Source organism: Mobula hypostoma, chromosome 17, assembly GCF_963921235.1.
Source record: "Mobula hypostoma chromosome 17, sMobHyp1.1, whole genome shotgun sequence".
Classification (NCBI taxonomy): domain Eukaryota; kingdom Metazoa; phylum Chordata; class Chondrichthyes; order Myliobatiformes; family Myliobatidae; genus Mobula; species Mobula hypostoma.
This window is the reverse complement of record NC_086113.1, coordinates 38,168,528-38,182,349: the sequence shown is the minus strand read 5'-3', so window position 1 is coordinate 38,182,349 and position 13,822 is coordinate 38,168,528.

The window sequence follows — 13,822 nt, the reverse complement described above, 5'->3', positions numbered from 1 at the left end:
TGGTATTAGACGTGCGGTGAAGCAAGGGTATATAACATGTTGAAAATAAGCAGCACGTGCTTTCTTCATAATTACCAGCAGACCTTGAGGTAGGAGTTAAAAAAGATCGAGTTATAAAGAGTAAATAAAATGCAAAGAATGTAATACAAATTTTTAAAAAACAGTACACTGAGAATGTATTAAAATTTACATATGTCTGAAAAGTGATAAATTGATTTTATTACTGTGCAATAGCTCTTTTAAAGTCTAGTGAGCAATTGAAATCTATTTTCAATTGAAGGTAATATTATTGCCTGATTACATGAGACCTACAATTTGGAGATGGCTTTTTCTAAGCATACTCCTGTATACTCAGTTGACGCATAATCGAAGTATTATCATTGTCCTAACAACGTTCAAGTAATGGTTTATATTTAGAATGTGCTACCCACGGGTGTGTGACCTCAAGATACAAGATGATTTCAGAACTGTAATGACTTGAATCATTTCTGTAATTTAGTTCCATTTTGATCTTAAGAAGAAATTTTGAAACCTGGATGAGACAGCAGGGATTTGATTCAAATTCAGTCAAGGATTGTGGAAGAAAACTTCTTCTTTCCTACATGTTAAATGAGATGATGCCTATTCTGTCAATCTTGTTCTGTGAATGTGAATGTACTGCAATATTCAATTCCATTTGGAACCATTTTAATGAGGTTCTGTAGGGAATTCTTCAGTATTTATGTGTAATAATAGCACACTGGACTAAAGAGCTAAATTTTGTGTCTGAGGTAAGAGTGGATAACCACGACATCAATGTAACATTTGGCTATGTGTGGTATTCAGATACACTGGTCACAGGAAAGGGAAATGGAAGGGAAAACTTTAAAAGAAAGAAGGTTGTGATCATTGAAGCAACACATACAAAATGCTGGAGGAACTCAGCAGGCCTAGCAGCATGAATGGAAAAGTGTACAGTTGATGTTTCGGGCCCAGGCCCTTCAGCAGGTCTGGAGAGAAAAAAAAAGATGAGGAGTAGATTTAAAAGGTGGGGGCAGGAAAGGGAGAAACACAAGGTGATAGTGGAACTGAGGGGAGGGGTGAAGTAAAGAGCTGCTGAGATGATTGGTGAAAGAGATAGAGGGCTGGAGAAGGGGGAATCTAATAGGAGAGGACAGAAGGCCATGGAAGAAAGAAAAGGGGGAAGGTGACGGTCAGGCAATGAGAGAGGGAAAAGGAGATGGGGATTAGTGAAGGGGGGGCGGAGCATTACCGGAAGATCAAGAAATCGATGTTCATGTTCATAATCATGGAGAAGAGGTTCACTGAGATTATACATTTGGTTATAATACCCTTCTTTAAGACCATAAGACACAGGAGCAGAATTAGGCTATCTAGCCCACTGAGTCTGCTCCACCATTCAATCATGGCTGGTCCTTTTTTTCTCTCCTCTTCAACCCCAGTTCCCGGCCTTCTCCCCGTAACCTTTGATGCCATGTCTAATCAAGAACCTATCAATCTCTGCCTTAAATACACCCAACAACCTGGCCTTCACAGCTGCATGTGACAACAAATTCTACAAATTCGCCACCCCTTGGCTAAAGAAATTTCTCCGCATCTGTTTTGAAAGGGCACGTCCAGGGCCAGATTAAGCTAGTGTGGGGCCTGTAGCATGTGTTATAAAGGGGCACTAAATTTAAAAATGCACATAAGTATTAAAACATAGATTATTTACTTGCATCGTAAAGTAATTCAATTTTTTTCATTTGCTGTACAGCCAGATAATATGACAAATGTCTGACACTTCAGTAATAGTATTACTTACGTGTAGGTAAAAAAAAGAGCAAAACTACAATTTAAAAGTTAGATTTTCTAGATTTAGCATGAGCAAATTCGTTGATGATACTGCAAATGTCTATTTCACGCAGAAGTTCATGTTCAATGCTCATTAGAGTGAGATTGTTCAATCTGTTTTGACCCATGGTGATCCTTAGTTCATTTTTAATCCTTTTCAGTTTTGAAAATGAGCATTCTCCACTGCAGTAGGTAACCATGAGCGACAAATAGATGCGCAAGGCATTTTCTACATTTGGAAAACATGACTCCAAAGAATTGTCAGTTATCAAACGGTACAACTGTAACTCTACAAGGTCTTGTTTGGTGCCAATATGAGAAGCAAGATCAGTTTTTCAACAGTTCAGTGAACTGCACAAATTCTTCATTAAGACTTTCTTCCAGATCTTCCGGATATGATTTAATAAGATTTGATGACCTCTTTATGATCTCTTCAGGTGTAAATGACTGTAACTGATGAAGGAATCCAAAAACACCATTCACCTTTAGATAAGCTTTCTACCTTTTTGACAGGGCAGAAAGCAGGCTGTCAAGAATGGCAAGAAATGTTCAACTTTTAAACTTCTGAGAAGGCGTTTGAGATTCAACAAGTGGATTAAGAGTGCTAGAACCACTGAAATCATCATACGCGTGATCTTGCTTGTGTTTTCTTTGAGCTTGCTGTTGATAATCTTCACACTTAGCCAGATCCTTGGCTTTTTGCTCAAGGTCTAAAAAAGTAGACTGCATAGCTTGAATATATCCATGCAAGGAGTCATAAAGTGCACAAGTTGTGTTCAAGTCTTGGCCAGAAGATTGCAAAGTACCACTGGACATTTGAAAATGCTGTAATAAGGAGGAATGTAGGGCCAGATAGATGGCCTCTGCCGTTGACCTGTTGCTCCGGTAGGCGAATTGCAAAGCGTTGAGGTTGACTGGTAGGCTGTGGTTGATGTGTGCCATAACCAATCTCTCGAAGCACTTCATAGCAATTGATATCAGAGCCACAGGTCGATAGTCATTCAGGCATGCCACCTTGCTCTTCTTCAGCACTGGGATTATCGTTGCCTTCTTAAAACATGAGGGGATCTTAGACTGAAGCAAGGAGCAGTTGACGATGTCAGCAAACTCTCCAGCTAGCTCGCTTGCACAGGCCCGGAGAACCCGTCCTGGGACGCCATCTGGACCCTTCGCCTTCCTAGGATTTTTCTCAGGAAGGCCCATCTGACATCCTCCTCGGTGGTGATGAATCCCGATGCCACCAGGTCCGGTTCATACGGAGGGAGTGGGACGCTCCTCTTCTGTTCGAATCTTGCGTAGAATACGTTAAGTTCGTCAGGAAGAGAAGTGCCTCAGTTATTGATATTCCCAGCCTTTCCTTTGCTCCCAGTGATCCCATTTAGACCCTGCTATAGTCTACTGGCATCCCCCTGGTTAGCCTGGGCTTCCAACTTGGCTCGATATTGCCTCTTGGCGCCCTTAATGACTTTCCGGAGTCCATACCTGGATTCCGTGTAGCGACTGGTATCCCCGGACCTAAAAGCCACAGCTCTAGCCTTCAAAAGGGACTTGACCTCATAATTCATCCAAGGTTTCCGGTTAGGGAATACCTAGATCGTCTTGCGAGACACAGAGTCCTCCGTGCATTTCCAAATAAAGTCCGTGACAGCTGAGACATACTCATCGAGATTAGCTGCCAAGCCTTTGAATACTAACTAGTCCACCGATTCAAAGCATTCACAGAGGATCTCATCCATTTCCTCCGTCCAATGCGACACTACTCTTGACACCGTAACCTCCTGCTTCAGTTTCTGTTTGTAAGCCGGGAGGAAGAGTATGGCCTCATGGTCTGATTTTCCGAAGTGAGGTCGTGGGACAGAACAGTAAGCATCCTTGACTGCTGTGAAGCAGTGGTCAAGTAATTTCCATCCTCTAGTAGGGCAGGAGACATGTTGGTATAACTTTGGCAGCACCTTTCTGAGGTTGGCCTGGTTAAAGTCCCTGGCTGTAATGAGGAAAGCCTCCGGATACCTGGTCTCAAGTTCACTGATGTTGGCATACAGTATGTTCAGAGCACACTCCATGTACGCCTGGGGGGGAATGTAGGCCGCTGTCAGTATGACCAAGGTGAATTCCCGTGGCAGATAGTGGGGACGACACTTCACTGACAGGTGTTCCAGGTCCGGGCTGCAGGAGCTTGTCAGTGCCACTGTGTCCGAGCACCACGCAGTGTTGATCAGTAGGCAGACACCACCTCCCCTCGTCTTGCCCGAAGACACCGTGCGGTCCATCCAATGGGTTATAAATCCCTCCGGTTGGATGGCACAGTCGGAGGTGGCAGGGGAGAGCCGGGTCTCAGTGAAACAGAATACACAGCAGTTCTGCATCTCCCTGCAGTAGTTGAGTCTCCTCTACAATCACTCTGAGCACCGGTTGTGTACTCAGCCCCATGCTGTACTGACTGTACACCCATGATTGTGTAGCCAAGTTTCCATCGAACTCAATATACAAGTTTGCTGATGATACAACAACTGTACGCCGTATCTCAGGTAATGATGAGTTTGAGTACAGAGAGGAAATTAAGAACCCGGTGGCATGGTGCGAAGACAATAACCTATCCCTCAACGTCAGCAAGATGAAGGAATTAGTTGTTGACTTTAGAAGGAGTAGTGGACTGCACGACCCAATTTACATCGGTGGTGCGCAAGTGGAACAGGTCAAAAGCTTTAAGTTCCTCGGGTCAATATCACAAATGACCTGACTTGATCCAACCAAGCAGAGTCCACTGCCAAGAAGGCCCACCAGTGCCTTTACTTCCTGAGAAAACTAAAGAAATTTGGCCTGTCCCCTAAAACCCTCACTAATTTTTTAGATGCACTGTAGAAAGCATTCTTCTAGGATGCATCACAACCTGGTATGGAAGTTGTCCTGTCCAAGACCGGAAGAAGATTCAGAAGATCGTGAACATGGCGCAGCACATCACACAAACCGATCTTCCGTCCTTGGACTCACTTTACACCGCACGCTGTCGGAGCAGTGCTGCCAGGATAATCAAGGACACGATCCACCCAGCCAACATACTTTTCGTCCCTCTTCCCTCCGGGAGAGGGCTTAGCAGCTTGAAGACTTGTACGGCCAGATTTGGAAACAGCTTCTTTCCAACTGTGATAAGACTTCTGAACAGATCCTAACCCGGATCTGGGCCGTACCCTCCAAATACCCCGACCTGCCTCTCAGTTTTTTGCACTACCTTTCTTTCCATTTTTCTATTTTCTATTTATGATTTATAATTTAATTTTAAAAAATATTTACTATCAATTTGTAATCCAGGGAGCGGGATGTGCAAAATCAAATAGCACTGTGATGATTGTACGTTCTAGTATCAATTGTTTGGCGACACTGAAGTATAAAGTATAATAATTGGTCCCACAATATGACCATTATTCCTGTTTCCAACTTCATCATGGTTGAAAGTAGTCCACGAGCCTGTTGTCGACACTCTGCCTTCTGGTCATTGTTATTTGAAATGTCATCCAAGACTTGTTTTATTGCAGAAAAGCTGTGTAAAAGTGCTTTCGTTGCATCTGTACGAGCTGACCACCTGGTATCAGACATTCTTTTCACAATGGACAAATGAGCACCACCATCAGATAATGCAGCAGAAAGGAGATCCCACCAATAAGTAGAAGCAGAAAAAAATGTGTACAGGCTTTCTACAAATTGAAAGAAAATTAATGCTTCTTGACAACATTCAGGAGCACATTTTCCAACCAAATTTAGTGAATGTGCAAAACATGGAATGTAATCCGCAAACTCATTCAGCTCTTTAATTCGTGCTTGTAAGCCACTATACTTGCCACTCATGTTGCTGGCATTGTCATAACTTTGACCACAGCAGTCTTTTATATCAATTTCATTTTCTTTTAAAAAGTCAAGTAAACTTTGAGTGAGCTGTTCAGCTCTATGAACTTCCATATCCAAAAACTTCACAAATCTTTCAACTGGTCCGTATAGCAAAACATAGCACACTGTCAGAGTCAGCTGGTCCACATTGGATATATCTGGAGTAGAATCCAATGAAACAGAATAATACTTGTATTTAAACGCAAACAACAGGAATTCTGCAGATGCTGGAAATTCAAGCAACACACATCAAAGTTGCTGGTGAACGCAGCAGGCCAGGCAGCATCTGTAGGAAGAGGTGCAGTCGACGTTTCAGGCCAAGACCCTTCGTCAGGTATTTCTTTACTTCACCGATAATGTGATCCAGTATGCTGGATCCAATTGGATTGATGAATTCCTCACATGTTGTTTTAGATGATTTATAAATTGTATGATTTATGTCCTCTTCCTTGGTTTCCATGAGCATTTATACCACGACACAGCAAGGAGCCAACACACGCCTGCACACACATACTGTACCGTGCAGCATGTAGCTCCCCCGACATGAAAACAACAGCATTGCCAGATCGTCATTGTTGTGGCATGGATGAAATCACAGAGTGTTGTGTTACCGGTAGGTACAAGGCAGATTCTTTATTGGACAAAACAAGGTTACAACAGGCAGAGACTCCTGGCAGAACAGGTCTAACAGCCTTGTGATTGAGGTTTAATATTTATTTGCTAAGCACAAAGGACAGTTCATAGTTACAAGTATAGACAATTCTTTGAAGTTTTCACATCTTTTGATTAAATTCATTCTACAGGTGCCAGTATGTCTAAACTGGCATTCATGGCCTTTAGGAATGCAAGTTAAAATCCATAATACATTATTTGGTATGTTACGTGCTAACATAGAGGAGAATTCGTATTCAATAAGCATAGATATGTTGTCTTTGCAACTATCTGTAAATTTAGCATTCTTGTCTCAGAGGTGCCAGAGTTGCATTGTTACAAATGAAACTGGGTTCACAGCTTTTAGGAAATGCATTGTTATGAACTCAATCCACAGTACTTTGTCAAAGAACAGAAGACTGATGGCTGAAGTCATTTATTTAAGTGTAAATGAATCATCTATCCAAAACTCACTCTAACAGCTGTGAGAATACGGTGAGATGCCAATTTCACCAGACTGCAGCTTGCAAGCATTTAGTGCGGGCGGGACCCTTGAAAATGCGGGGCCCGTAGCATATGCTACTTTTGCTACTAGGTTAATCCTCCCCTGGGCATGCCTCTATCCTGAGGCTGTACCGTCTTGTCCTAGACTCTCCCACCACTGCAGACATCCTTTTCACATTATGCACTGTCTTGGCCTTTCAACATCCGAAAGGTTCCAATGAGATCCCCCTTCATCCTTCTGAATTCCAGTGAGTACAGACCAGAGCCATCAAATGTTCCTTGTATGATAACCCTTTCATTCCTGGAATCATCCTTGTGAACCTCCTCCAGACCCTTTCCAATGTCAGCACATCTGTTCTAAGATGAGGTGCCCAAAATTGTTCACAATACCCAAGGTGAGGCCTCACCAGTGCCTTATAAATCCTTAGCATCACATTCTTGCTCTTGTACACTAGACCTCTCGAAATAAATGTTAACATGGCATTTCCCTTCCTCACCACCGACTCAACCTGCAAGTTAACCTTCAGGGTATTCTGCACAAGGACTCCCAAGTCCCTCTGCATCTCAGATTCCTGGATTTACTCCCTGTTAAGAAAGTAGTTCACATATTTATTTCTACTACCAAAGTGCATTTTCCAACAATGTATTTCATTTGCCACTTTCTTGCCTATTCTTCTAATTTGTCTAAGTCCTTCTGAATCCTACCTGTTCCCTCAACACTACCTTTTACAGGCACTGAGAAACATAGCAACAAAATTCCAGACAGCAAAAATTTACAAACAAAAATGTTTTAGTCAGTGTCATACAGTGCAGTATTGACACTTCAGCTGCTGTGTCTGTGGAAAGGTGCCTCCATCATTAAGACCCTCATCATCCAGGACATGCCCTCTTCTCATTGCTGCTATTGGGAAGGAGGTACTGGAGCCTGAAGACCCACACTCAGTCTTTTAGGATCAGTTTCTTCCCCTCTGCTATGATGTTTCTGTACAGCCCATCAACACTATATCACGATTCCTTTTTGGAAAAACAATAAATTTCACAACATATATCCGTGATAATAAATTCGACTCTGAAGCTAAGATGCTGGAGCATATCTTTGGTAACGAGCCACCCTAAATGTGACAATTATTTTTTAGTGATTTTTGACTGCAAAGTAAATATGACCAATGGATTGGGAGCATTTACCTTGCTCTGCCACATGTTATTTAACTCCATCTGAAAGAGAAGACAGTATCAGCTAAAGCATCTAATCCAAAGATGGCATACCTGACAACAAGCAAACCATTGATACTACAACCTAGCACCAGCCTAGGATGCCAGGCATCTCTCCCATTTCACGCACATCTTCTCTCACCCCATCCTCCTGCCACCCCACTAGGAATAGGGTTCCCCTTGTCCTCACCTACCACCCCACCAGCCTCCGGGTCCAACATACAATTCTCCGTAACTTCCACTACCACCAACGGGATCCCACCACTAAGCACATCTTTCCCTCCCCGCCCCTCTGTTTTCTGCAGGGATCGCTCCCTACGCAACTCCCTTGTCCATTCATCCCCCCCATCCCTCCCCACCGATCTCCCTCCCAGCACTTATCCTTGTAAGCGGAACAAGTGCTACACATGCCCTTACACTTCCTCCCTCACCACCATTCAGGGCCCCAGACAGTCCTTCCAGGTGAGGCGACACTTCACCTGTGAGTCGGCTGGGGTGATATACTGTGTCTGGTGCTCCCGATGCGGCCTTCTATATATTGGCGAGACCCGACGCAGGCTGGGAGACCAGTTCGCTGAACACCCACGTTCTGTCTGCCAGAGAAAGCAGGATCTCCCAGTGGCCACACATTTTAATTCCACATCCCATTCCCATTCTGACATGTCTATCCACGGCCTCCTCTACTGTAAATATGAAGCTACACTCAGTTTGGACGAACAACACCTTATATTCCATCTGGGTAGCCTCCAACCTGATGGCATGAACATTGACCCCTAACTTCCATTAATGCCCCACTCCCCTCCGTACCCCATCTGTTATTAATTAATTAATTAATTATTATTTATTTATTTTTTCACTCCTTTTTCTCCCTCTGTCCCTCTCACTATACTCCTTGCCCATCCTCTGGGCTTCCCCCTTCCCCTTTTTTTCTCCCTAGGCCTCCTGTCCCATGATCCTCTCATATCCCTTTTGCCAATCACCTGTCCAGCTCTTGGCTCCATCTCTCCCCCTCCTGTCTTCTCCTATCATTTCAGATCTCTCCCTTCCACTTTCAAATCTCTTACTATCTCTTCTTTCAGTTAGTCTTGAGGAAGGGTTTCGGCCCGAAACGTCGGCTGTACCTCTTCCTATAGATGCTACCTGGCCTGCTGCGTTCACCAGCAATTTTTATGTGTGTTACCCCTAGGATTTTCACATTCATTTGTCCCAATAACTGGGTCTATGGGACTTTTTGCAAGTGATTGGCCAAAGGTCTTGAGCAGGAAAAGCTCTCCCCACCATTGAGCACAATTACAAGTAGCTTTTCCACAAGAAAGCAGCCTCCACCCTCAAGGATACCCACCATCCAGGCCATACCCTCTTCTCCCTGCTCTCATTGGGAAGCAGGTACAGGAGTCTTAGATCCAACACCACCAGGTTCAGGAACAATTATTATCCTTAAGCCATCAGACTCCTGAACAGTGTGGATAAATCACTCACCTCAATACTGAACTGATACCACAGCTTATGGTCTCACTTTCAAGGCCTGTACAACTCAGGTTCTCAATGCTATTTACTTATTTACTTATCGATTTGTATTTGCACAGTTTGCTCATTCGTTGTTTGTCAGTTTTTGTGCGTAGCTTTTCATTGATTCTATTGTATTTCTTTGTTCTACTATGAATGCCCACTAGAGCATGAATTTCAGGGTAGTTTATAATGACGTCTACCTACCTTACTTTGAACCTTGAATTTGAATACAGGCTGGATTACATTGTTTAGTACTAATTATGAAAAATAGAGAAGTGAGCTCGGAGGTGGAGGTGCAGTTAGGAAGTGTATGGATTGGTAAAATATATCAGCCTAGTTGTTTGCTAATACTGGAAATATCACTATTGCAAAAGTTTGATTAATTTTTGACACAAAATAATTTAACAATTCCCTGCATGTTACATTTTTGTCATTAATTTAGATGATCAAATGTTGCTTTGCAGTGCATGTCTGAAATTTACAACAAGGCTGATAATCTATTCCAGTATGTCATGGGATGTTTATCATCAGTGTTTGTGATCTTTTTTAATTAAAATTTTCACAAAGTGTAGTTTTTCTTCAGTTGGATGCTAGTGGGATTTGTATTCAAGTGAAGAAGATTTACAGCCTTTCACAGTTTGAATTGGTTGAACACAGGGATCTGTCTTTCCTAGAGATGTGCCTACATTAACAGAAGTAATCTAAACTTCGTTGATTTCTTCACCCTCAAAATGCTGTAAGAAGTCAACGGGTGTGGCAGTGTTTTTGGGCAAGACTCTTCATCAGGACTGGAACGGAAAGGGGCAGAAGCCTAAATGAGAAGGGCAGGGGAGGGAGACAAGTACAAATGGGCAGGTAATAGGTGAGGGGGAAGGTGGGTGGGTGATATGTCCTTTACTATCATATTTTTTCTCTTTTCTACTGTCCTCTCGTATCAGATTCCATCTTCAAACTATCACCTCCCAGTATTCCCTTTCATTCCTTTCCCACCCACCTGCCTTCCCCTCCACCTGGTTTACCTTCCTTCCACAGCTTGTACTACTCCCCTCCCCCTACCCTTTTATTCTGGCTTCTGACCCTTTCCTTTCCAGTCCTGATGAAGGATCTTGGCCCGACTCACGGACTGTTTATCTTCCTCCACAAGATACTGCCTAACTTGCTGAATTCCTCCTTTTTGTTAATTGCTCAAGATTTAAAGCATCTGCAGAATGTCTTGTGTCGATGATTTTCATTTCACCCTATAGTCCTTGCTTTGTGTTTTTTTTTACAATTCTGTCAAAACATGCAGGAACCATTGCAAAATCCCACAGTCTCTGATGATCCTGTGATTTCAGACCCTGAGGCCGATGTGCAAGCACCCCTCCGGAGGGTGAAATCATCCGGCCCTGGTGGAGTACCTGGCCAAGTACTAAACGCCCGTGCTGCCCATCTGGCTGGAGAGTTGACTGAGACCTTTAAGCTCCCAGTACGGCATTCTGAGGTACCACCCTGCTTCAAGCAGGCTTCAATTATTCGGGTGCTAAGAAGAATGTGGTAACCCGCCTCACTGGCTATTGTCCAGCGGTCCCACTTAGGTTGGTGATTAAACGTATCAACTCCTGCCCGAGAAGCGACTCAGGTTTGCTCTAATTTGCCTACTGGCACAACAGGTCCACAGCAAATGCCATCTGATTGGCTGTTCATCTGGTTAGCAAGGATACAAATATCAAGATGTTTTTTATCAACTGCAGCTTAACATTCAATACCATCATCCCCTCAAAGCTAATCAATAAGCTTCAAGACCTTGGCCTCAATACCTCCTTGTGCAATTGGATCCTCCATTTCCTTACTTGCAGACTGTGGCGGTGCCAGAGATTTTTTCTTGCTGGTGCTACAGTGGGGCTGAATTATTCAGTGATGGTGCTGAGGGATGTACCCCATGGTAATATGTATTCGCAAGGCCAGGCGCGTGGCATTCAAAAGTCAGTTTCAAGCATTATGTGCCTACTATTAATGCCTCTGTTGATTCACAAGCAACAACAATTGATAAATATAATATAGAAGTGAACTGGGACAGTGTCAACAGCATCGGAGACAACCCGGGCTACACAGAGCATAAACAAACAAACCAACAGAGCATCCGACTCACAGCGCACAACGTGAGTCACACACCAATCCCACAATCAGCGTCAAATGCATGCTTTTCTACTGAAAAACACAACACTAACCCACAATGTCCACTGCTATTCGCATTACATAGACAGACAATGCCAAAAGATACACTGTTATTGAAGTCAAATAAGGCAAACAACAGATGCAAGGCTTTACCAGGAGTTGGACAAATCGTACTCTGACATGCAATACCTCAATTAATTCGGCTACTGAATTTAAAACAAAAATCAACAGAATCACTGCTTGGAAGTCTAAGCAAAACCAGTGGGCTTAATTGCAGTAAATGTAATAGTTTAAGATTTGCAGGAAACATAAGGACTATGGGGTATCCACCACAAAATATTAATAATAATCAGCATTAGTCTCGGCCCAAATTTAAAAAAAATCAACTACACTCACCATTGATGTTTTCAGAGGAGTACAATCTGTCTGTTGTTGTGATTGGTGGTGAAAGCATCAATGATTTTCTGGATGTCAAGTGCTTTGGTCCTCCGGCTGTTTATGTCCAACAGGGCCAAGTTGCTGTTCCGAGCATCATCGCTGCTATTCCTTAGGTAGTTTTTGAGGCGTCTGAGGCAAGAGAAACTCCGTTTGCATGAGGCAGATGTCACAGGTAGTGTCAGTGATGTGCAGATTAGTTTGTATAAATCTATAAATGCATCGCGGTAGGGTATCATTGGAACTAGAAATTCCACTGTGTCATTCACTGTCTGTCCTTGCTAGAGACTCAACCACTGCTCTCGTATACTCACGATTTTCTTGGACAATCTTTGCATGTCCTTTGTCAAGCATATTTCCCAATCTTGAACCATCTTGTTTCTCAATCTGAATTTGGCCCATGCCTCCATAGCAAACTTATGAGCTGCATTTACATGGTGGGTTTTGAAAGCTGTTGTAGCTTTCCGCCAGTTGCGTAATCGGTGACAGTGAAGGTAGACTCAGAATGGAACCCATTTCCTCCACACAGGAAATGCCTGCATGCGAAGCAGAACGTAGTATCTTTCGTGATCGAATATTCCAGTCAGTCAAACCAGCCACGAATAAAACTCCTTTGCTGCTCACCAAACTTGTTGTGAGCAGTGAAGGGTACTTTTTCAATGCTGGCCAAAAGGGTCTTTCCTCAGGCTGCTGCCTAACATCGCTGACAGCATTCCCACTCGCACTAAGAGCAGCTTCATCCATGTTCTCTTTCGAATCCCGCTCCATTTCCTGTTCCTCTACTTCGCCCTCACACTCCTTCGATGAACTGTTGTTGTCCTCATCCCCACTTACTTCTTTCTGCATGTCACTTTCAATTAAGACATGCTCAGGCTGAGACACCACTGATTCCTCTGGATGAGTTTGTTTTCTCACTAAAAATCGATCCATTTTTCATGCCGGCCAAAATAATGCACGTGCCAGGCCCACGCTTGCTTGTAAAAGCACAATGTGTATGTGTGTGTGTGTGTGTGAGGCATCCGTTAGTCTTGCGAGACCATGGATCTGCGCCTGGATGTACACTATCAGTCTCTCGCGTGAGTGAGAGTAAGTGACATCACCACCTTAAGTGATCTTAGATCAGCTTAACTGATCTGAGGACAGCAATGGCAAGACATTGACAATGAACGAATAAGCAGAACTGTAGAGTGGATCTGACAGAGTTTATAACTTTATTGCTGCGTGGGTGCTATGGTAATTAGGGGCGCTGTTTCACTAGATCAACTGGAGAAACAAGCTGCATTCAAAACTATACAGAGAAAACAAAGCAGCTGCAATTTGTATGTGAAATTTCAGTTAATTTCTTGGTGGTGCTAAGCTGGTGCTATTGCAATTTCTGCTGGAGCTATAGCACCAGCTAGGACAACCTTAGCACCACCCCTGCTTGCAGACCCCAGTCAATTCGGATTGGCAACAACATCTTCTCCATAATCTCCATCAGCAGAGGCTGTGAGCTAAGTCCCCTGCTCTACTGACTTCTTACTTACAACTGTGAGGCTAAGCACAGCTCCAATGCCATATTTAAGTTTGCTGATGACACCACTGTTGTTGGTCGAATCAAAGATGGTGATGAATCAATATATAGGAAGGAGATTGAAAATCT